This window comes from Schistocerca serialis, chromosome 11 (assembly GCF_023864345.2).
Source record: "Schistocerca serialis cubense isolate TAMUIC-IGC-003099 chromosome 11, iqSchSeri2.2, whole genome shotgun sequence".
NCBI classification, from domain to species: domain Eukaryota; kingdom Metazoa; phylum Arthropoda; class Insecta; order Orthoptera; family Acrididae; genus Schistocerca; species Schistocerca serialis.
The window spans coordinates 41843389-41868533 of record NC_064648.1 but is presented as its reverse complement, the minus strand read 5'-3'; the positions used below and the strand labels follow the sequence as shown (position 1 = coordinate 41868533).

The 25145-nt window shown below is 40.8% G+C and overlaps 1 protein-coding gene across 1 annotated transcript in view; it reads left to right on the top strand.

The window, feature by feature from the left end:
* Positions 1-568: 568 nt before the first annotated feature.
* Positions 569-25145, top strand: part of LOC126427208 (ankyrin homolog) — a 127992-nt gene continuing 103415 nt past the window's right edge. Inside the window, exon 1 of the mRNA XM_050089440.1 lies at positions 569-687. The gene's annotated coding sequence lies outside the window, so the exon portion shown is untranslated. The remainder of the gene's footprint in view (positions 688-25145) is intronic.

The window sequence follows — 25145 nt, the reverse complement described above, 5'->3', positions numbered from 1 at the left end:
GTTTATCAAAAATTTATTCAAAAGAATATATTTGTGTTCAAACATAATAGAAAATTAACTGCTGTTATAAAAAGAAACATGAATATACTTGTCCATGTTTTAGGTTCACCCTGCAACTCTCGCAGTAAATTTACGTGAGAAAACTGCTTTCGCTTTAGCAGCCATTGTCTACACCATTTTCACCGCTTTCTCTGTTTCCTGCGGTTGGTCTGAATGTTTCTTGCAACACAAGTGGCGAACACAGACCACAATAGAACTTCCTCCATTTCTATATTTCAAAATAACTGAATTAAATTTTTGACGTTTACGGGGAACGTAGTCGCTTGCCACTGATATTTCTTTTCTACACCCACAGATGGCGGGCGAGTCCTAGATTGGGGTTTGTGTCATGTGAACACACCACATTTACAGGGATCTTTCGCATGTACAGACATCTGCGCCGATGTCTGCGCAGACAGGTCGTTGCGTGTGGACCGGGCTTTACGGAAATACCAGAGCTGATGTGGCGGCTGCCAGGGCAGACTGCAGTTGGTATCTGACGCGCTCTCAGCCGTTGGCAGCACTGGCAGCGTGGCAGTCCCGTGCGACTTCAGTTGTCTGTCGCATTTACAGTGAGCTGTTTGCAGTGCGTGGACCTGCATCGGGATTTCGTACTGCAGCTTGTGCCACGCGAGTATCATTAATAAGGTAAGGATGACCATTTTCATTCGTTCCCGCTGTGTAGAATTATTTTCTTCTTTGTTTTTGCAAAGCCAGGGTAGCTGTAAGATCTGATCTTGTTCACCATCGATTCTATTGCGTATAAAGCAAACCCTGAATATTGTTATGCTCTCAAAATGCTAGCGAATTTAGAATTAAAAATATTGGTGTATTAAAGCCCCATCAAAATTCCAATTTCTTCTGCTGCTTTACAGACATTGGGGATGAATGAAAAGCACAGTCTCGGGCGAGATTTTTTTTCTCGTATTCGCGGCATTTTGTTGAAATTGTTACTCGAAACAGAGGGTTCTATTCGTAGACACGTGATGCATAAGAGGACTTTCTTGTTGGTGAGGAATAACAAAACGGAATGATGGAACACAGACTTTGTAGTGGAATAAAAAGTTTAACTTCAATTCTCAGCAGGTATTGTGCTAGGACCGAACTTAACCCAGTTTGATTGAACAAGTATGTTCCATCTGGACATAGCGTAGACTTTGGGACTGCCTGATTAGAGATGGGTCGAACTCGTTCATTCCCGTGAAGTACTTCATTCATTTCACTCTTTACCGTGAAGCGTTCAAATGTAGTTCATTCATGAAGTACGGAAGCCTGGCGAAGTTGTCCAGTTCGCCGCTCAGCCGCGGCTACGCTCGCTTCGCCTCGCTCGTACAATAAAGCTTCGTAATACTTCATAATTTTACCAACAGATGGCCGAACTATGAAGTAACGTCCACGTAACGTTTTGCGTCTTACAGCATGGTCGAAGGGGACAAAGGAAAGATAGAGAAGCCTGTCACATATAAAGAAGGTATTACGTTTAACCTTGCTCGACATTTTCTCATGAAGCGCCAAAAAGTCTTCATCTGCCAAGTGAAACCCCATTTGTTGTATTTATGGACTGAAAACTAGGGCTACTAACGAAATTAAGTCCAATTTTATGTTCCTTTTAAAATTTAATCCAAAATAGAATGAGTATGTTTACCACTGTCACAAAGTCTATATACCTACGTTAAGTAATTATTCAGAAGTTTTCCTGTAGATTTTATTTTTGTTGAGAATAATAACCCTCTAAATTCAAAACGTAAACTGTCACCTGCAGTCATTGGTACGATTTCAGGTAAAATCCCTCTTTATTTTATTCGGAAAGCAATTTTGTGTCTGTTCACGCTTATAGAATGGCTAGCAACTCGCGATCGCGTAGAAGTAGTGAAATTTGCGGTTTCTTCGCCGATTTAGGTGATGGGAAAGCAAAGTGCAACTGTTGTTGTAAGTGTATTTCACCGCGCGATTCGTCGACAGACAGTAGAGGGAGGACTGAAGTGAAGGGAGAATGAGTGACGTAGCGCCAATGTAGTGGAAGTGGGAGAGGGAGAGGGGAAGAGAGTGAGTGAACGAACTAGGAAAAAAGAGTGGAGTGTGCTATCTGTGGAGAGTTTGAAGTACCAGTTCATTGAAATTGAGTGGTTAGTTCACACTTCACTGGAGTGAAGCGTTCATTTGAACGACTCATTCACGAGCTCACCATCACAGCCTGATCGTATGTGAGCGGCTGAACATCAAACCTTGTGAGACGCGTTTTGACAGCTCGATAGTGCGGCATCAAATCGGTATTTCGGAGGCACCCAGCTCTACGAAAACTGCCGAATACGGCACTTGAGCTGCGCAAAACATTTAGTCCAGCTACACACAGCGCTCTTACATTTAATGTCGTTTCTTTTTGCTTTCCTAGAGTAATGTTTGTGGTGAGACTACCCTCTGTTGGGTAGTCATTAAGTTAGATAAGGTTGTGCTGCATTTTGTGTTTATTGTATTTTTATAGTGCAGAAATCAATTGATCGTTAAATTGACCTTAAATTGGATCCTCCTCCTGCAAACTTTTACGAATATCGTCAAAATGGTCGCCGTTATAGGTTTAGTATTCACATTAATAATCGTGTCTCTTCAGACTGACTGTGGCTAGTACCTACCAAACACCACTCGTTTTTTTCTAACAAAGGAAGTATTTGAATGAAGGAAACATCACCGCACATTAAGAAGCAATATTGAAACATTTTTTTACTCTATAGTGCGATTAAAACTACTTCGTACTTGGCAGTTCGCTGAGCGACCGTGCAATGTTGGCAGCTGCCGCTGTAAAAAATGGAAGTCGTGTTTTTTTATAATTTGGCAACTGTACATGGTAGCGATACGAGAACTACCTTCTGACACTTTTTTTAACTCAGTGAAAATTTTGTGATTCTCAAATAGGGAAATATTTAACTTTTTACGAAAAGTTGAATTTTCACGCTACTCCATATTAATCATTCCCTACCTCCTAAACCATGTCGTACAACAACAAAATTTTAATGTTGTCTTCAGTGGCGTATTTCGATGATGTTTGCAAACTTTGAGCAATACAACCAGTAATAGTGAAGTAATAAATTAAAATATCTCGTCTGACGCGGAACTTTTTCCAAATCAACATCAGAAATGTAGTAAGCGACAAACTTTTTCCCTTTATATTTTTCGTGGGGGGTCAAAGCGAGAAAAAGTTTCGGAAAGGTTTAAATTTATTTTTAGAGCACCCACGCTACAGTTTCGCCAAGACGAGAGTAGTATTGTGCGTACCGTTGAAGTGCTGATATAAGTTACACAGGGTGGGAGGGAGCAGCACACATACCGCCGTTAGTTACATTTTCGTCTTGTGCCATGAATTTCGCAACAAATCGCAAAACTCTGAATTCCAAGACAACGAGACGAGCACCACCAAAGGGTACAATTTTTTTTTTTTTCAACTCGACATGTTCTGTGTCTGACATCTGGAAAACAGAACTTTCCGATGTCTCCCCGACGGCAATAAATAATTCGAAAACACTATCTTCCAATAAGATCCGTTCTTCCATGCCTCCAGAATGACAGCTTTTGTATATACTGCAACATTACTCCGGTTTTCCACAGTTATTTTAGAGACAGCTTCAGGTAAAAGTCTTTCCACTTCTGAAAGCCTGAATGTCTTGTTTTCACGTGCTATGAACCCCTTGATTTGGGCCCATATTAGCTCTATAGCATTAAAGTGACAATGATAGGGAGGTAATCTAATTACAGAATGTCCATGTTTGTTGGCAGCTTCATCTACAACGTATGTCTGGTGTCGTGGCTTATGTTGTGAACACAAGTTCCAATAGTTCCACTTTGTTCATTCCGTCATCGAATTGTATATTATTTCGCCGTAACCACTGTATAACTTAAGTCTTTTCTAGAAGATAGCGTTGAGGGTTTGTCCTTTACAAGTGTGGTATGGCGCATTGTCAATAATGTTGTACGACGGTTTCTCCAAATTCGGTAACAGTGAATTTTCAAACCATCATAAAAAGGTGAGGTTTTCTTTGACCTGAAAACATGTAAACAGCCAGGAACAAACCCACGGGCGGTACATGCATGAACAACAATAATTCTTCTTCCTTTGCCAACAAGTATTGCCAGTCCTTCTTGTGATCCGTCAGACCAAGCTGTCTTCAGTGTATGACCAGAATTCATCCACGTTTCATCTAGCTACACTAAATAATCTAATTCAATGTCCTTTACCTGCCGCAAAAATCGGCATCGCCAAGCAGCAATATCTTGCCGTTGCAAGAGAACTTTACGACCACTTAATTTTTCGTAATTAAATCCAGGTTTAATAAAACCAGCCGAAGAGATGACTTACTGCCAACAAAAAGACAAGCTTCTTTAAGCGTTTCATGCAGTTTTTGTAACGTTGGATGCTCTCTGCGGTGATAATATGCATACAAATAACTGCGAATCGCATCCTGTTCGAAAGAATCAACATTCGTTACACGTTTCTCGACGCGTCGTTTTTTTTCCCCGGAGTTTTCAGACTTGGCGGTTCGGAGTTATTTGATGGCCCGGAATGTGTATTCAGTTTTTCGTTTTGCTCTTTGCCTATGTTTGTAACGGTTGTTGTGCTTATTCTTAATGCCTTCCGCAGTCCTCTCCACTACCTTATTAACGGAAAGAAGAGGCCGACCCTTCTCCCTTTCCATCTCAAAATATTGTCTTAACGTTGCAGACGTATTCGCGCGATTGTCCTCTCAAATGCTATTCCTTGCCCAACTTTCTTCGAAGATGATTTCGGACTACGAACTCTAGGACGACCACGCATTTTATTTTCAGACATTTTATACACAGAAGTCACTACAGCAATTTATCACACACTCGTAGTGGAAACAAAGGAGAAGCAGACACTGAGATAGTGCAGTTCACACAACAGGACGGGCTCAAGACCAGGTGTTAGCAGTGGCAACTATGCAGGGGAGGGGTGGGGTAGCATTCATCTCTCACTAGGTGAGGAGAGATCTACGTCATAGTGACGTAGGCACGCGTCGTCATGAGTTTCACGAGTTGTCCTATCGACTGTTGTGTGCGTCTTGAATCTGCATTGTTATTTGTTTATGTGCTTTCATTGTCCTATTGTCCGGTGTTGCTAGCGTTTACGTCGTTCTGAACATGGGCTCTAACGGAGATGAGAGAACTTTCGAGCAGATCCGTGAAGATAGTCTGAAAGATTTCACTATCCTTCTTAGTTGATTTACAACACGAAGGCAAAATTAAATGGGACTAGATGGTTTAATGTTTCTAGCAACATTAGGAGTTCTCTTCAGAACCACTTCAATTTCTCAGTTTAACCTTTCTGCCTGCATGAATTATGTACAATTCATTGGATTTTATAAAAATACGAAACACTTTAATTCCTTCCTATTTCACGTTTTTATCCACATGATTTATTCAATATTAATCGGATTGAAAACATGACTAGACACTTTTTTAACTTTCGTTATGGTTATGATTCCTTCATTCAGATATTCGTTACGTTCGTGAAACACACAACATCCCACATTCTTTGGATTGCAACTTCACTTTTCTGTCCACACAATTTATGCACGATTCATCGGATTTAAAAAGAATTACATGCTTTTTTTGATTTCGTTAGGGCTCCTTCGCTCAGACATTATGTTCATGAAATACACAATAACATCGCAAATTGTTGGGATTACATTTAACAATTCATTCAGCTGGGATGAGCATATCACACAACTCCTTCCACTTCGTTTGTACACATGTATTTACATTTAGCTTTGACGTTATCGGTACAACTGCAAAGATCGATATACGTACTCATTTAGTCGATTTAGGTTATTTACGTCACGATGACGTAGCGTTACGTGATTATGACGTAGGGGTCTCCTCACCCAGCGTGAGATTAATGCTACCCGCGAGGGGCGTGGCACGTCAGCGCGTTCCATGTTCCTTGAGCGTGCGGCTGGCTCGCACTGTCTCACGGCCACGCGCTCGGCTAGCTGTCAAGTACAAAGCAGTTTCAATCGCACTATAACCAGTCGTCCTAAATGTATTTTCTTAAGTCATCTTTGGTCATAACTATATCAAAATACATCGTGTGGCAGTTACAGATCTTAGTGCAGTAAACTATAATCTATATTCTTGATCGAACAGGGCAGTCGTACTGCCGGTTCATAGTGTGCCTGTTGGACTCTTGTGAACTGGCAGTTCGCCTGTGCACTGATCGATCAACAAAAGGTTGTGAAGTGGCTATTCGGGAGAAGTATATTTATTTTTCTCGTTTGTTCGGTGTCTTAAATAAAAACACGCGAAAGTGTAATTGTGTGGTCTAACATGTAAAAATTGTTAAATGATCTTTACTTAAAATCTATCATTCAAAGAGATTTAAATATACACTTCATTGTTGACTGTTATTTAACTATTTTAGAAAATTATTTCAAAATTGGTTTTACTTTTACGTGACTCGCAACTGAGTAGTAAAATCATCTAACAAGAGGTACTGATTTACTTCCAAGAATATTACTTGAAAATTAAAATGTGTGTTATAATTAATTAGCCTTGGCGTATTTGTACTTTGGGAGCATGGACTCAAATATTGAAATTATTGTGGACCGATACAACTCTAGAAGAATACTCCTCTTACCATCATATTCAGGCTGTGGTAGTCGAATCCTGGCCCTCGGCGTAAGCTGAAAGTAAAATCTTAAAACTAATGTTGCTTTACACTGCGGCTCATTGCCGTGAAAAAAATGTTAAATGTTGAAGCGGGCGACTCTGCGCTTCCGCTATGACTTCGCTTTATAGGACGCCGCGTAATGGAGCCTGTTGAAGCAATGGCCACTAAAATTGTGGAGCTGTAAACGTCTTAAGAAAAATGTAGTGCAAGGAACATGACAGAGTGCTCAATGTACACCGAAATAACTCACATATAAGCTTAAATGTAGTATATTTCGTGGTACAATATGTCTGCTTCCTGTTACTAGAAACAAGTGAAGAGAGGAAGAGAACAATCTAGGAGCGTTCTTCTCCCTTATTAATTGCGTAGAAGTTATTGCATTTAAGGAGTTTACCTCTTGATACAAATATTAAATTTAATATTAACTATAAAAAAGGAAAATTTTACGCTGCCTATGTGGTAGGTGAAACATAAGGTTCGTGTACATTTTTTCGTCACGAGATACACTTGTTCAGTTTTTTAATGTCTTTACGACAATTGTCGCTAGGACGGCAAAGATGGTAGAAACTGAGGATTCACATACATACTATTGTTAAATAAAACAAGAGCTCTTCAATAACCCTTTTTTAGGATAAATAAATGATTAATCAACTGCTGCTGCGGTTTTTCAACTAGAGTGCATTCTTAAAACTATAATTGCCTACAATATAAAGGCTATTGCTTTTAGGTAGAGGAAGTAATACAGTCTATATCACAGCAAGCCGATCTCTTAATATTAATAAGCGGAGTTTCTTCAACGTCTTTTTTTGAAGTAAGCGAAATAATAGGAATGCGAATGGTTGTAGACAAAAGATTAAGGACAGAGGCTGGTATGATGCTTTAGTCAACTACAGCTTATCTCCGTCTCTGAAGAGATGCAACGTAGTAGTCAAGCAATAACTTCTGTTTAACTGAAGCTCGAAGACCAATGAACTGACAACGCAAGTCAATACAAAGAATACTGATAAAAATCAAAGAATAAAGAAGATTGTCTGTGCGCTCGTCGCCACAGAGTAATGCTGCGTTTCTTGTGCATTCACAAATATTCTTCTGGCAACTTCCACAATGCCCACCTCCCTGAAATCCTAGTTGTGCAGACTGACTGGTCTGTAGCATAGCACGAGGTCTTGGTCAGGTTGGAGAAACGGTATGGTAGAGAGATGGGTAACACAATGAATGTGAATGCAAAACAAATGGTGTGGGCGACGGATTGCTTTGTAGCATAGTCTGATGTCCACATTTGCGCCATATTTAGGGCACTTCGCCATCTACCATACCTTCCAAATTAAAACTTACAACTGGAAGGTAACTTCAGGAAACCTTTGTACGATAAAATGTCTCCCATGAGTACCCTGCTTCTACCTGTGTCGTAATTTCACGAGACACCTTCTGTGCAGAGACGGAACAAATGACTGACATTTTTCTCTTACATTGTTGTTTGGCAGGTTGCGCTCATACTTTTCTGTGGCTTAGACTGAAAGGTGAGTTTGTAATTTGACGAAGCATATGAAGATCTTGTAAGGGGAATAAATTCATTAATACGCGTACTGCATTTTGGTGAGTGGTTTATCCGACGTTTTCGTCATTGGTCATAGTAGTAGTAGTCACCTAGCACGACGCTTCCGCGCATAGAGGCGGAGCAGAAAGGAAGCGGGGGTGCGGGGATGACAACGTCGTATGAGCGGCAGCAGAGCGGCAAACGAAGTTTACGTTGCCGAACTGCATTGCAGCGGATAACGGTCATCGTTTGCATGCGGTATATTGTATTATACATTCAGGTCTATGAGGGAACAATAAAATATATCAAAACCAATTTCGAGCAGTCGCCATGAGAGAAATATTAATTCACGTCCACTGCTCCACACTTATCTCGTCGAGAGGCGAGAAGCTTTGTGAAGACGTGAAGTGCAATTTTTCTCAAAACGACATTGAAACTGGTTGCAGTAATTACTTTTTATTGCTATTTGAACTGCATTATAAGTAAAAAATTTAATACACAACAAAATTAACTTAAAGCACAAACCAAAATCATTATTTGCTAGACAACTGCTTCTGCTCAAAAGAATTTTTAAAAATGGGTAAGGTGTGTGTGTGTGTGTGTGTGTGTGTGTTTTGTGTGTGTGTGTGTGTGTGTGTTTTGTGTGTGTGTGTGTGTGTGTGTTTTGTGTGTGTGTGTGTGTGTGTGTGTGTGTGTGTGTGTTTTGTGTGTGTGTGTGTGTTTTGTGTGTGTGTGTGTGTGTGTGTGTGTTTTGTGTGTGTGTGTGTGTGTGTGTGTTTTTTGTGTGTGTGTGTGTGTGTGTGTGTGTGTGTGTGTGTGTGTGTGTGTGTGTGTGTGTGTTTTTTGTGTGTGTGTGTGTGTGTGTGTGTGTTTTTTGTGTGTGTGTGTGTGTGTGTGTGTGTGTGTGTGTGTGTGTGTTTTTTGTGTGTGTGTGTGTGTGTGTTTTTTGTGTGTGTGTGTGTGTGTGTTTTTTGTGTGTGTGTGTGTGTGTGTGTGTGTGTGTGTGTTTTTTGTGTGTGTGTGTGTGTGTGTGTGTGTGTGTGTTTTTTGTGTGTGTGTGTGTGTGTGTGTTTTTTGTGTGTGTGTGTGTGTGTGTGTGTGTGTGTGTTTTTTGTGTGTGTGTGTGTGTGTGTGTGTGTGTGTTTTTTGTGTGTGTGTGTGTGTGTGTTTTTTGTGTGTGTGTGTGTGTGTGTGTTTTTTGTGTGTGTGTGTGTGTGTGTTTTTTGTGTGTGTGTGTGTGTGTTTTTTGTGTGTGTGTGTGTGTGTTTTTTGTGTGTGTGTGTGTGTGTTTTGTGTGTGTGTGTGTGTGTGTGTGTGTAAAAAAAATTTGTGGTAGAAAAAATATAAGACTATCATAAAAATGGTCAGTAAGTTGTCATTTTTCATTAACAGGTATTAAGAGTGTAAACTAACACGTTTGAAATTACAGAGAGAAACCGCATTTCTAATCTATTGAACAAGCAAACAATTGACAGTAATCTGAATATTTCCAGGGAATCTGACCGATAAAGTCGACAACCAGCGATATCTCGACAAGTAACAGTTATTGTCATTTTAGGGCCTTATCCCGCTCGTGCCTTGAAAATGACAGAGGTTTACAACATGGTGGGAGAAGCGTAACTTCACCTTGGGCAATATGTTGAACATTATAGTCTCAACTTTATACATTCTGTCACGTGACCTGTACAGTATAAATTAACGAGCTGCAGGAGATAGACAGGAGTCTGGTTTATGCGGTGCTTAATATTTTTATTTTTAAGCCGGGGAAAAATATACGCTTTTCTGGTGTTTGTATTTGATTTTTTTTTCTCTATAAGATTTGAATGATAACTGGCAATGGCTGGCTTCGAAGCAAGGTATGACAAGAATTGTGAATCACGTCACGAAACTGACAGAATTCATTGCCGAATGGTATTCACTGCTGTTTTTCTTGCACGTAAATACAAGTTTATTATCAGAAATAAAACTAAAAGAGGAGTCAGCATGGAAAATAATTATCAGAGAACCTATCCCAATGATAACTTCAAAACTGTCAATACCATTACTTATTTTCCAGCAAATCTTCTTGGAACGACTCTAATTGACCCATGTCTCATAAAAGTAATACGCTGTTGAACTACCTCGTTCTCTTCTATCATCAAATTTTATTCGGGATATAGTTCATGCTGCACGTAGGCCACTTCTTTGAACTAAACTCTCTGCTTGACATATCCGGAAGCAACGTCTTTTAAAATTCTTTACCTTGGTGAAGCGCTCACCATTGAAGCCTGCATAACTAGCAGGCTTTTGTTATGTCGTACATCCATCATTCACGTGGAGCACTTTACAACATTGTTGTTAAAATAAGATATTTGTGTTACAGGTTCCTTGCGATTTCGATGCTTTCCAAGCGACACGAAACTGTTTCCACGGTTCCTACAGCTCTGACACTTTCCTTTACAATTCTCTTTACAGTTCTCTTGGCCGACACCACATTGTTCTGGAGTCCGTTCTTGTTTTCCAGTGTCGACAGAGGAGAACTGCTATTAAATTCACGCTTGAAAATGTTATAAATGCAGTAAATAATCCGTCTCGCCTGCTTGTCAAGTACTTCACGTTTATTGCCGTCACCTGATTTTTTTAATCACACTTAAACATTTACAAGATAAACATTCATAGTTATACAGCTGGATGAAAAAAAGGAAACAAAAAAATTGATAGTTAAATGAATAATTCGGTTGTCGCGTAGTGCGGCAACAGTGCAGCATGTAGGAGCGAGGTCCTCGCTCTCTAGCTGCAGTGAGTCCAAAAAGTTTTCGTCTAGCTGCATATCTTTTAGAAAACATTCTGTGTAACATGAAAAGATATGCGTTCAAAATCTATAGAGCCAGTCACGTAAGGAGTACCTTGGTAAGTCATTTTTGTTGAAAAGCAAGGAAAGAAATACATCCAAATCGGCAGCAAGGTTAAGAAAATAGAAAATGTAATACAAGAGCTAGTTCATAAAGTATTCATCCACCATGTGAACATGCCGAAATTCTGCGCGCATTGATTAAACTATAACGCTGATCCACGGCACACACTGTTGAGTCAACTGTGCACGGCCACACTCTTATCGCCTGTTATGCTTTTGAATGGCGTCGATACAGCGAGACGATGCTGATTGAAAGGAAATTTATTCTGCGCTTACATAATGAGTGCAAATCTTACGAGATTGCTAAAGTAGTCGGTAGACCTAGATCGACGGTTCAGTCGATAATAGATTTTGCGCAACAGAATCATTAAGAAACCAACCATGTACCGGACGCCCTCACACTTTGACTGATGCAGACGTGAGATTTATCGTGAGAAAAATGAAGAAGAAACCTAAACTCAGCGCTCCTAAGTTCACTGGGGAGTTAGTCTAGGGGAAAGAAGGTATGGGCCAACACAATCGGAAATGCCTTCAAAACGTATAGGTATCAAGGCCGGGTAGCGCGCAAGAAATTTTGGGGTCAGCGAACAGAATCGAAAGAAACGTCTTCATTTTGCGATGGGACATAGATTCAAGAAGGAAGACTTCTGGAATAGAGTAATATTTTCTGATGACTGTAAATATAACGTATTCGGGTCGGATGGGAGGCGAATGGTGTGGCTTAACAAGAATGCGCAGATGTTGCCACACAATCTTGTGCCAACGGTTAAACACAGTGGTAACTCCGTCAAGGTGTGGGGCTGTATGAGTGCTGCAGGTGTTAGAAAATTACATTTCATAGAAGGTACAACGGATCACCATATGTATATCAACATTTTAATGGAAAATCTGAATCCTAGCGCCGAAAAATTAGGTCTGCAAGGAAATACATTTTTCAACAAGATAACGACCCAAAGCATATGGCTCTAAATACAGGGCTTTGGCTCCTGTACAATACCCCAAAACGAACTTAACACCCCTCCTCAGAGCCCAGACATTAATCCTATTGAACACCTTTGGAAAGTACTGGAAAATAGCATCAGGAGAAGACACGTTTGTAACAAGAGACATACAAGATGCATTTCAAGACGAATGGGACAAAATTCCAGCCTCTCTGACGGTAAACTTGGTCAAGTCGATGCCCACACAAGTACATGCATTAATAGCTCCAAAGGGAAACCCACTAAGTATTAATTTCTGTGATTGAAATCATATTTTCAGATTGTAAGTTAAATAAAAATGGGAGGACGAATACTTTTTGAAGTAGACCTTGAATAAATTCTCCATTTTGTCAAATTTTTTATGGCTATGGATGTATTTATTTCCTTGTCCATCAATAAAAATTACTTACCAAGATTCATTGCATATGACTGGATGTTCGTTTCATGTTCCCTTCCTTTCACGTGACAAATACTTAGTTTTTAAAATAATTTGCAACTAGACGAATGCGTTTTGGACACACTATATATAACTCGCTGCTAGCCGCTCGGAAAGAGAATATTACTGGCCGCCAGTGGCTAGTGGAGGGGTTTTTAACAGGTATTGTACTTTCCTATTGCTAGTGTGGAAACGTCTTGTAGAGTACTGGTCCATTCTTTTTGACGAAATTCGGGCAGCAAGAAGCGTCATGCGCGGTTAAATGTGCTTCACGTCTAGGTCGGAGAACAAGATCTTTACTACCCACTCCTTACATGGGAACCTCCCCATCGCACCCCCCTCAGATTTAGTTATAATCTGAACACAGATAACTGAACACAGATCAATCGAGAAAACGGAAGAAGCTGTGTGGTACTATGTAAAAAATAAGCAAAATATGCAAACTGGGTAGTCCATGCGCAGTATAGGCAACATCAAGGAGAGCGTGAGTTGAGGAGCGCCGTGGTCCCGTGGTTAGCGTGGGCACCTGTGAAACGAGAGGTCCTTAGTTCAAGACTTCCCTCGAATGAAAATTTCACTTTTTTATTTTCAGACAATTATCTGTCCGTCCGTCCGTCCGATGCGAGGTAACTGCGCCGTAGTGAACTGCAGTGCGCCAGGAAAAATGGAGAAAAGACTAGTGAAAGACTTTAATGAACGTGTAATTGCTCCTTACGCGGACAAAGATTTTGCCTTACTCCTTGACAGCTATACAGGTCAGAAGGATCAGGTATTGTACAATTTTAGTGTGGGAATAGACGTGATTACCATTCTTCCAGGTTGTACACCTCTTGTGCAACCGTTAGATGTGTTTGGTTTTCGGCAAGTGAAATACTTAGTGAAAAGATTCTATGATTTTGCGAAGCTGCACAGGTACACAGAGCAGTATTGTTTACGTGATCGTGTGTCAATTATCAGAGTTCAGGCACTCACACATAATCAACTTCGCTCTCCAAAATTCCAGGACATCTTCAGATTTGCTTGGACATATGCAGAATTTGACGGTCTACACACGGAAAAATTTGCAAACGTTAAAAACATATGTTTTGACGGAGCACAGGGAAAACTGTGCGACTGTGAAACTGTTGCATTCATTTGTTGCAGTTTATGTGACAAACTCTTATGTTTTCATCACTTTTTTGTGAGTGATTATCACATCCACAAGAAAATCTAAATCGGGCAAGGTAGAAGAATCTTTTTACCCATTCGCCAAGTGTACAAGTTAGGTGGGTCGACAACATATTCCTGTCATGTGACGCACATGCCGTCACCAGTGTCGTATAGAATATATCAGACGTGTTTTCCTGTGGAGGAATCGGTAGACCTGTGACCTTGCGATGAAATGTTTTCGGTTCCCATTGGAGAGGCACGTCCTTTCGTCTACTAATCGCACGGTTTTGCGGTGCGGTCGCAAAACAGACACTAAACCTGTTAAAGTGAACAGAGACGTCAATGAACGGACGGACATATCATAATTTTGCGAAAATAAAGAAAGTAAACTTTTCACTCGAGTGATGACTTGAATCAAGGACCTCTCGTTCCGCAGCTGCTCACGCTAACCACGGGACCACGGCGCTCCGGAGCTCACACTCTCCTTTATGTTGCCTATCTTCCGCATATATTCTATATTTTGCTTATTTTTTTCATAGTTCCACACAACTTCTTCCTGTTTTCTCGATTGATCTGTGTTCAGTTTTTCAAGGCCTACCCACTACTGTGCCAACTTATAAGTAAATCTGAGGGGGGGGGGGGGGGGGGGGTTGCGATGAGGTGGTTCCCTTGTTAGATGTCACACTGATCGTGTGATCCTTCGGCTGCAAATCTGTAAAGTGTTGCATGGAGGCTAGAATTCAAATGAGCGCTCACTGATCAGTGTGCAAATGAATGGACAGTAATAAATCTGTCGTCGGGATGCATATTTAGCCGGCCACTGTGGCCGAGCGGTTCCAGGCACTTCAGTCCGGAACCGCGCGACTGCTACGGTTGCAGATTCGAATCCTGCCCCAGGCATGGATGCGTGTGATGTCTTTAGGATGGTTATAGGTTTAAGTAGTTCTAAGTCTAGGGGACTGATGACCTCAGATGTTAAGCCCCATAGTGCTTAGAGCCATTTTTTGGTGGAAATTTCATTGTTAGCTACATAACGAACACGAAGTTGTATGGAGAATTTTCCGTCATTAACAGTGCCTTTTGTCTTGCCAACAGTTGTCTTGTGCTGTGATTGGCTGAAAAAAGCAGTCGGAGCAGAGGAGAGACTATATTCAATTTTCACGAAGTTTAAGTGGCATATTTTGGAGTCATTGCGTATTAAATTGCACTCTACGAAACTCTTAAGTTTTTGTAACTACACGGGTTCAAATGGGGCCCGCAAATTGCGACGCAACTAAATTTCATTGCCGTTGGGTAGTGATTCGTTTTTCGCCATTTAAACGCTCCAGCTTTCTTCGTTAGCACGATATACTTTCCTGTTATTTATATCTGCATAGTTTTGTTTTGTTTCTCTTCTGTCAAGAAAAATGTATACTTCAGTAACTGGTGAGCCATTGGCCGCTGGAATTGTATCATATTCCTCCGCGACGTTTTCAGATCGCAAGAAGGGACAGATGGTACTGAATAAGGAAGCAAGGAATATTATAAAATCTTATAATTAAGAAGCAAGGCAGGAAAGTAAAACAAGGTTATCTTCTCGCTGCATAGTGTGCTGGCGTATCTATACGATGTTACAAAAATTTAGAAAGGGATAATCTCCACAGGTGTTGCTTCATTGTGCTCCTGGTGAAAAGCGTCAAAGATCTTAAGTATAGAAGTCCCACTGAGATTACTTGGATATGGATGTAATAATGTAATACAACACACTGTACTACATTCATGTGAACATCACATTTTCACTGCAAGATAGAAACAGTGGAAAAGCAGTCACAAACAATAATAGTGTAATTGGTTCATCGTAATGAGAAAACGCATTTAAATTGTTGCATGCACATTATCGGCATTAATAAACTAATTATAGAACAGGCTACACAAATGAAGAAAATGGTCGGTATTATTACGGAAGTAGGACTATCCTGAGAGAGTGTAGTGATTAAATATATTTAATTTGTTGAAATGGAATGCTGACAAAGGCAGATCTACTTTCATGACAATGTTTTTCGAACTTCAGCTCGCAAGGCACACACGGCTAGCTTCTGGGTTCCTGTCGCACGCATTATCCTCCGCTGCTGACAATACACGGACCATTGTGTTGTGCGCTGGATCATTTTTTTTATTTTTCTCAGTAACAACTATTTTATTCAAGATCACACGTTGTCAGTTTGGCAAGCCGTAGGTGAGTAACCAGTATCTGGCATGTGCCTATCATTCCACCTGAAGGAACGGTCGTCATTAATACTGCTCAGCTCAAGAGGAGGAATATAAAATCCTTTGGTAAGTTTGCATTCCAGTCGCTCAGTGTTAAAAATATGACGGGTTACGGGGGTTCCAACAGAATTGGCAATCTATTTTTGTGTGAGTTGTTAACCTCTTCTCATTCGAAGAAGCATCACAATTTTTGAGTAACGGCCACAGTTCTTTTGGTGACAGGTTTAGTTGTACTTCCTTTGTCACAGTGTAATTTGCCCAACTCATCTCACAGCAGTTATTGCGACAGAATTCCGAAACAGAGTGCCTCATTAAACAAGTAATTGGCAATCACAGAGCTCAATAGCTTACGAAAAACCTCATAGCATCGGTTTGCAGTAACATACGGGAAGAAAGTTCATGTTTATTTTCATACTAGAAAGCTCTAAAAAAAAAAAATTTGTCACTGGCGTGAAATAAATAAAAAGGGATGCATGAGTACTGATATATCGCCATGGATGAGAAAGTTTCGTGTGTTTAAGAACTGACAAAACACACTGCTCCTTGTGTGCTGTCATTCGCCAAACTTTAGCGGTTTAGGAGATATGAGAGATGTTGCGAGTATTTCATTCTCGCGGGCGTGGGATAGGAAGTGAGCGCGCTACATAGGATCCATTTTCTCGAGATCGGTGACATAGACCTCCTCCCAAGTCTAAACAAAATTCAACATGTTGGCTAAGTTTCATACGCAGCACCATATGGTGTAATAAGCACCGAATGCAAAATTTTCGTCGCAAACTTTTTGAGTTTTGCGTAGTGTCTTACTAAAATGTGTACATCACAGTAAGAATGGCCATTAGCGAGATGGGCACTTCGGTACGAAGCTGACATATAACGCTACAAGCAAGGCAAGAATCAGATATTTTCAGTGAATTGTTTCTGTAAAATGGCTTAAGATAACAGGGTGCGCGCGCTTCGGTTCTGTCGGCGCGTGCGAAGTATGGCGTACGCGCCGCAATATGCGCTGGACCCGCGCGACTCGTGCGGCACGTGCGTGTCGGGCTGTAGCGTCGTGTCACGTCACACTTGTTATAAGCGTCTCAGTTTGCGCCTAGCCTAAGATAGGGTTTCCAGTACGTAGAGCTGGAACAGCGGTTCTGTTTGCTTGGTCGGCTGTGTTGTTGTGAAGACAAAAAAATAAAGGAAATCGCGGAAGAGAGAACTTGATGTGACGTCAAGACTGGTGGCGTAGCAAGCATTTCTTTAAGGGGGGTGGGGGCAGGGGGAAAGCAAACCCATTTGCTGATTTCGCCTTTCAGTAAAACGGTTAAGAATACATACATACCGATAGTGTGGGAAGGTGTGTTAGGTGACCAGCGCTGTTATTCTACAAATAGAAACAAATCAAATATGATATAGACCCAATTTTATGGGTCGTGCTCTGAAAAACTATTACGTTGGTTTAAATTTTAAAAAGGCGTTTATCTGGAAAGACATTGGTCCTAGTTTGTTATGAGAACATTTACGAAAAGGAGTCCCTATTTACTGTAGACTGTGGTGACAATCGGCCCACCGAGCGAGGTGGCGCCGTGGTTAGCACACTGGACTCGCATTCGGGAGGACGACGGTTCAATCCCGCGTCCGGCCATCCTGATTCAGGTTTTCCGTGATTTCCCTAAATCGCTCCAGGCAAATGCCGGGATGGTTCCTTTCAAAGGGCACGGCCGACTTCCTTCCCCGTCCTTCCCTAATCCGATGAGACCGATGACCTCGCTGTCTGGTCTCCTTCCCAAAAAACAACCAACCAACAATCGGCCAGAGAGGAACCTTTCGTAATTATTACTTTATAAACACTGTGCATCACATCATAATGGAAAAAAGAAAAACTTAATTTGTAAATAGTCTTCACGGAGTTGCCGCCGGATCACGTTCTGCAAATTGCACAATATTTCCTCCGGAGCAACTATCAGACATCTGACTGAAGGCCAGTCGTACCTAGCCACGAGCAAGGTTGAACCAGCTGAAGATGTCGGACAGTTGCTCCGAGCAAGTATTGCGAAATTTGCACAATGTGATCCGACGGCAACCACGAGAAGACTGTTTCCAACATATCCGCCGGGAAAGCTTGAAGAGTCACAAAACTTAATTTGTTTGAAAAAGAAGGCATTTATTTTGTTTCTATTTAGACTAAAAATTTTATGTGCAATTTCCAAATGCAGTTGTCCATTTGACAGTTTGGGAAACAAATTCTTTCACACATCCACAAGATTTAATTTTTCTGTCCCACGTCTTGATGAACATAAGGAGTAGAAGAGTGAGTTTCGTTGATCTGCGGCAAGATTTCAGTCGTATCAAGGCGCTGAATGACCTCTCATACGACGCTGGCGGTGCTGGAACTGTCAGAACCAGAATGATGGGGCGAATAACTTCCTAGAGGAGTTCTTTAATACTACCAGGTTCTGCAGTAAGTTTTCTTTCAATAGAGTGTACATTACACGGTTGTAACCCAGTCCTAAGGGTTAGCATAAAGCCCGTCCAGGTTAAAGCCATTTGTATGTTCCTCACAAGCGACTTCTAATCAAGCTGCGGGCGTATGGGGTATCGTCTCAGTTGTGCGACTGGATTCGTGGTTTCCTCTCACGAAGGTCGCAGTTCGTAGTAATAGATGGCAAATCATCGATTAAAATTGAAGTGATATCAGGTGTTCCCCAGGGAAGCGTCGTGGGACCTCTGCTGTTCCTGATCTATATAAATGACGTGGGTGACAATGTGAGCAGTCCTCTTAGGTTGTTCGCAGATGATGCTGTAATTTACCGTCTAGTAAGGTCATCTGAAGACCAGTCTCAGTTGCAAAGCGATTCAGAAAAGATTGCTGTATGGTGTGGCAGGTGGCAGTTGACGCTAAATAACGAAAAGTGTGAGGTGATCCACACGAGTTCCAAAAGAAATCCGTTGGAATTCGATTACTCGATAAATAGTACAATTCTCGAGGTTGTCAATTCAAGTAAGTTCCTCGGTGTTAAAATTACGAACAACTTCAGTTGGAAATACCACATAGATGATATTGCGGGCAAGGCGAGCCAAAGGTTGCGTTTCATTGGCAGGACACTTGGAAGATGCAACAAGTCCACTAAAGAGACAGTTTACACTACACTCGTTCGTCCTCTGTTAGAATATTGCTGCGTGGTGAGGGATCCTTACCAGGTGGGATTGACGGAGGACTTCGAAAGGGTGCAAAAAGGGCAACTCGTTTTGTATTATCACGTAATAGGGGAGAGAGAGTGGCAGATATGATACGCGAGTTGGGATGGAAGTCATTAAAGCAAAGACGTTTTCCGTCGCGGCGAGATCTATTTACGAAATTTGTCACCAACTTTCTCTTCCGAATGCGAAAATATTTTGTTGAGCCCAACCTACATAGGTAGGAATGATCATCAAAATAAAATAAGAGAAATCAGAGCTCGAACAGACAGGTTTAGGTGTTCGTTTTTCCCGCGCGCTGTTCGGGAGTGGAATGGTAGGGAGATAGCATGATTGTGGTTCGATGAACCCTCTGCCAAGCACTGAAATGTGAATTGCAGAGTAATCATGTAGATGTAGAGATGTACTCCAACGAATTCTTCTCAACGTCCTGTGGTTGGAGAATGTGTTTTTGGGAGAACATAATAAGTATCTCTTCAAGATGGCATAGTCTCTTTAAATCCTCTTGGTTTGCCCTTGGATCAATCTCATTCAGAAGGAGATAAAGATTTTCGAACAAATACACCATAAATTTCCTCTCAATAGCGAACATTTTACAGTTCCTCTTCCAAATACCGTTAGTAAAACTCCTTGGAATAGCAGCTATTCTCAGTAACGAACGTCGACACTGATATCTCCCCCAACAGCAATTAAAACTTCCAAATAACTGACAGCGTGTAAACGGCGGTTGTAAGTTAACCAGCACCGATCATAATCACGCATGCCTTCGGAAGGCCTGGCGCAGCGCAACTTTGATCATGCCGCTACTGCTGCGCTGGCTCGACTCGCCTACATCTCTTTCGTGTACGCAGACACCCAGCTCGGCCGGTCAGTCCACGCCAAGCTCTGCGAGTCTGCCTCCGAACGCCACAGAAAGGCGTGTGTGGAGGCGTCCATTTAAACCAGTCTTTCGCCAGCGGACGCGCCACCAAAAGGAACTTCCCAGTGGTTCCGTGTGAAGGGGGCCTAAAGTGCATACTGTTGCTGACGTCGAGCGAGGGAGTTTATGTAAGTAGTGTTAAGGGGGGCTAGGACGTCAAACGGGCCGACTTGGAGCAGAAGAGGCACCACAGGACATTTTATTTTCTACTGTCTATACTTTTACAAATAAATTCATAAAACTTTGTCAGCATGACCAGGGAGGATTCAGGATTCACACTCATAGCAGTGGAAGTGCAAAACATAACAAAATTAATTTTTTTTAGATATGAAATTTCATCATTTTTTTCATTTACTGTTGGCTGCATTTGTTGCTAGAGGTACATTTTTCTTCACAAGTAAGAGAGATCCTTTGATGAATTTTGCACAGCATACAAACCATACTTACAGGTGTATGAAATTCTAGAATTTTCCAAATCTATTAAAAACTGTGGTAAAAATTGAGATAATTAACTACAAAATTTGATTTTTTCTAAACATGTTTAAACTTAACAGCTCATTCATTTTTTCATAAATTAGATTCCAGAGTTTCAGACACCTGTAAGTATGGTTTGTATACTGTGCAAAATTCATCGAACAATCTCTCTTACTTACGAAAAAAAGTGTAGCTATAGCAACAAATGCAGCTAATAGTAAGTGAAAAATTATGAAATTTCACGTGTAAAAAAAAATATTTTGCTGTGTTTTTGAACTTTCGCCGCTACGAGTGTGAATCCTAAATCCTTCCTGGTCATGCTGACAAAGTTTTATGAATTTACTTGTAAAAGCATAAACAGTGGAAATTAAAATGTCCTGTGGTGCCTTTCGTGCTCCAAGTCGGCCCGTTTGACGTCCTAGCCCCATTAAGATGCCGTAAAATCGGACACAGTTAACGCTGAATGAAAAGATAGAGGTAATCATTGTGTACGAGAAGGAAAAGCTGTGTTAGAGATACGGTCACGAGGTTTGCTGTTGGAAAAACACAGATCAGTGACATTTTAAGAAACAAAAATGGCATTTCGGAATCGTGGACTGGAAATAACTTTACCAGTAGATGTGCTTTTCCCAATACAACAGGCTCAGAAGTTGACAATTTGAGATCTGAAACGTTCTGCCGTGCTCGCAGCAATAACTTGATAGTGGGTTTCCGATCCACGAGAAAGTAGTCGGAACCGTCAAGAAGTTAGGCTTAACTACTTTAAACTATCTATAGGAGTAGCCACATCTCTTTTCTAACTGTGTGTGTGGTGGATCCAGTTCGGCGGACGAAAACATCGTGTCGGAGTGGCAAAAAAGAGTAACAGGAATTCGTGAGGGTTATGAAGAAAGAAATGTTAATTGTGATGGGACTGGTCTTTTATTCAGACCTCTTCCGTGTAAAACAATGGCCCTGTAAGGTGGAAACTGATCAAAAAGCAAACTGTCAAAAGAACGACTCACTTCTGTTCTGTGTTCAGTATGATACGTGAATTTGAAAAGCCTTAAGTTACTAGTAATGCCGCGAAGCCTGGCTGTTTCAAGGGTATTGACTTAAGTAAATTGAATGTGGAGTGGTTTGCTAATAAACTACCTTAAATGACGAGAGCAATAACGACTGAATGGTTGCTGGCATTTGATAGAAGAATGAAATACGAAAGAAGTGATTTTGTTTATGGATAATGCCGCTTCCCATTGCGATGCTGCACGAAGAAACGCGAAAAATCTTTTTTGCCGCAAAATATAGCTTCACCTTGTCAGCCACTGGATTAGGGGATTATTCAGAATTCCAAAGCGTTTTATAGGCAAAAAGTGTTGACATTTTTGTCTCAGATGGACAATGTTGAATCTGGACATGAACCTGAAAAATCCGTTAACAGTTCTGTGGATTTCTTCAGCCTTAAAACAAGTAACTCACTACAATCAACAACTGTTTCAAGGAGACAGGATTCATTTTTAATGACTTGAGTTTCAGCGACTGACAATGGTGTCGAAGAAAACAACCTCAAGGAACGTGAGCATAAAGTTCAAACTTAAGTAGCAGAATTTGGTGAATCTGAGGGATACGCCAGTAAATAGATGATGCCCTAGAATGAGATTTTCACTATGCAGCGGAGTGTGCGCTTATATGAAACTTCCTGGCAGATTAAAACTGTGTGCCCGACCGAGACTCGAACTCGAACTAGGTCCCGAGTTCCAGTCTCGGTCTGGCACACAGTTTTAATCTGCCAGGAAGTTTCATATTAGCGCACGCTCCGCTGCATAGTGAAAATCTCATTCTGTAAATATCCCCGAGGCTGTGGCTAAGCCATGTCTCCGCAATATCCTTTCTTTCAGGAGTGCTAGTTCTGCAAGATTCGCAGGAGAGCTTCTGTAAAGTTTGGAAGGTAGGAGACAAGATACTGGCAGAAGTAAAGCTCTGAGGACAGGGCGTGAGTCGTGCTTGGGTAGCTCAGTCGGTAGAGCACTTGCCCGCGAAAGGCAATAGGTCCCGAGTTCGAGTCTCGGTCCGGCACACAGTTTTAATCTGCCAGGAAGTTTCAGATGATGCTCTGTTCACAGAAAGTACATCAACTAGCGTAAGTGAACTCATAAGAGCTTCATCAAGATGGCTGTCATGACATTGTCGAGAGTGGACAACAAAATGAAGATGACGTAACTGAACAGGACTTCACTTTCAATTAAGCTGGCGGTGGAAAAGGTAAAAAAATACTATTTTCATAGAAAACTGACGAAAAGAATTCAGTTTAACGTTAGCACATGGAAAAGACAATAATAAATGACTCTGACTCAGAGTGTGATTATTTCAAACCAACCTTCCAGAAGGCATGAAAGAAATTTTAACACTGTATTATATTGGTGTGTGAAGATTTGTTAATGCAGTACTGTACTTAAAGATACATCTTCATTACTTATACAATAATACGGCACTTGCCTGTCTACAGTACATTGAATGTTCTGTATTGTATACTATATTTTTATACTTTTCTAAACAGCAGATGCTTCTTAATAGCAGACATTTGTTTTCCCCATAGGTTTCTGTTATTCAGAAGTTTCAGTACTTACTAACAAGAGCCTTCAGAACATTGAATAATGGCAATGCATCATATGATGATTGTTTTTCCAAGAACAGGTTACAATTAAAAGTATTGAGAAACAGATAGAATGATTTCTAACAAATGAACAGGAATGTCGATATCAGAAATGAGTAGACAATTTGGCTATGTTACAGAAACACTGCTACAAACTTCGTACTTATCAGAAGACCTAATCTTTAAAAAATTTTGTATTGGTTAATGGTAGATTGTAGAACTCCTTGCATGTAAAGTCTTGATAATAAGTCTTAACTATTGTAATTGTTTCAATAGTTTCAGTGGTAGGACGATTTTTCTCATCAATCGAAAGCGAATTAACAATTCAAAATACCCTTTCCACAAGAGCGTTTGTGCCTGGTATAGCAAGAGCAAAATGCAGAAGCGTTACTATAATTTTACATTAAACACCTTTAGTTGCAAGTTTCTGGAATATATCACACAATCTATTATGTTTCCAAATTGACTCTTTCCCATTCCTCAAGTTTCTTGGATACAATGTTGTCATCATGATGATGTCTCACTAAACAGTACATCTTCACCTGTCTGAAATATTGCACATGAATTTACATTCTTAAGAATTCTCAGATAATTTAAAAGCTCAGCCCAAAAAACAATTTTTCTGTGGTTACCAATGAAATGGTTTCAGAGTTCAAATGGAGAAGGCCACTTCTCTAAATCGGTCACGACTATCGTAAAATGCATCTCATATTTCGACTGAGTGAAAATACCTTCCTTTGCCAAATTGATTAAAACTGAAGAGCTAACTGAAGTTCGAAAATTACCAAATTTTCTGTTACTGATATGTTTTCTTTAAACAGTTCTAACTCCTCAGTTCATTCTGTAGCTGAAACTTTGAAAACATTTTCGGTTGACTCTGTCTGAAACGAAGCCAAAGAAGTGACCGTGAGCTCTCAAAAAAATTGTTTCAGTAGTGTAGGTCACCTATCCTGGGACAGAAAATAAAATTTCAAAATTGATATATATTAATAATTCTTGTAACTCCTGGCAACAATGACGACCATCTTGTTTTTATACTACCTAGAACTTACTTACATTCAGTATCAACGAAATCACAGAATGACTTCAGTTCCTCCACATGCACAGTGTAAATGTACAAATATTGAAAAATGTGATTCACTATTGTTTTGTGTCAAAGAGAAGAACGTCTGCACTTGTTTTTACTTTGTGTATTACATGGGATGTACAACCAATGCCTTGGAGGTTCATCTTGAGAACACTGTTCAGCTTGGAATAAACATTGTTCCTGTCCTCTCGTGCGCACCAAAGTTGGTACGAGGCGTGTTTTTTAAGTAAGTACCGTTTTGAAATTAAAAAAAGACTTGCTAATATATCTCAATTTTATTTTTACATGAAAGCCTGTACCTTAATCTACTTTTCTACACAATTTTCGTCAATACTGAGGCACTTGTCATAACGTTGCACCAGTTTTTGAATATCCTCATCGAAGTCTGCCACCTGACTTGTTAACCACTGCATCCCCACTGTTTTGACTTCATCGTCTTGAAGACGCTGACCGCCCAGGTGTTTCTTCAAGAGAAGGAACAGATGGAAGTCACTGGGCGCAAGATTGGGGCTGTACGGAGGATGATCCAGAGTTTCCCATCGAAAATATGTGATGAGATCTTTGGTCTGATTCGCCACATGCGGACGGGCATTGTCTTGGAGCAAAACGATGCCCTTGTTGAACTTCCATGGACTGTTGCTTTGATTCTGGTGTGACGTAGGCCACCCGTGTTTCATCGCCTGTAACAATTTGGCTTAAGAAATCATCACCGCCGTTGTGGTACCGCTCAAGGAAAGTCAATGCACTGTCTAAACGTTTGATTTTGTTCACATCCGTCGACGTTTTCGGTACCCATCTTGCGCACAATTTTCGGTAATTAAAGTGCTCGGTCACAATGCCATACAAAACACTACAAGAAACATGAGGAAAGTCGTCCTGGAAGGAGGAAATCGTAA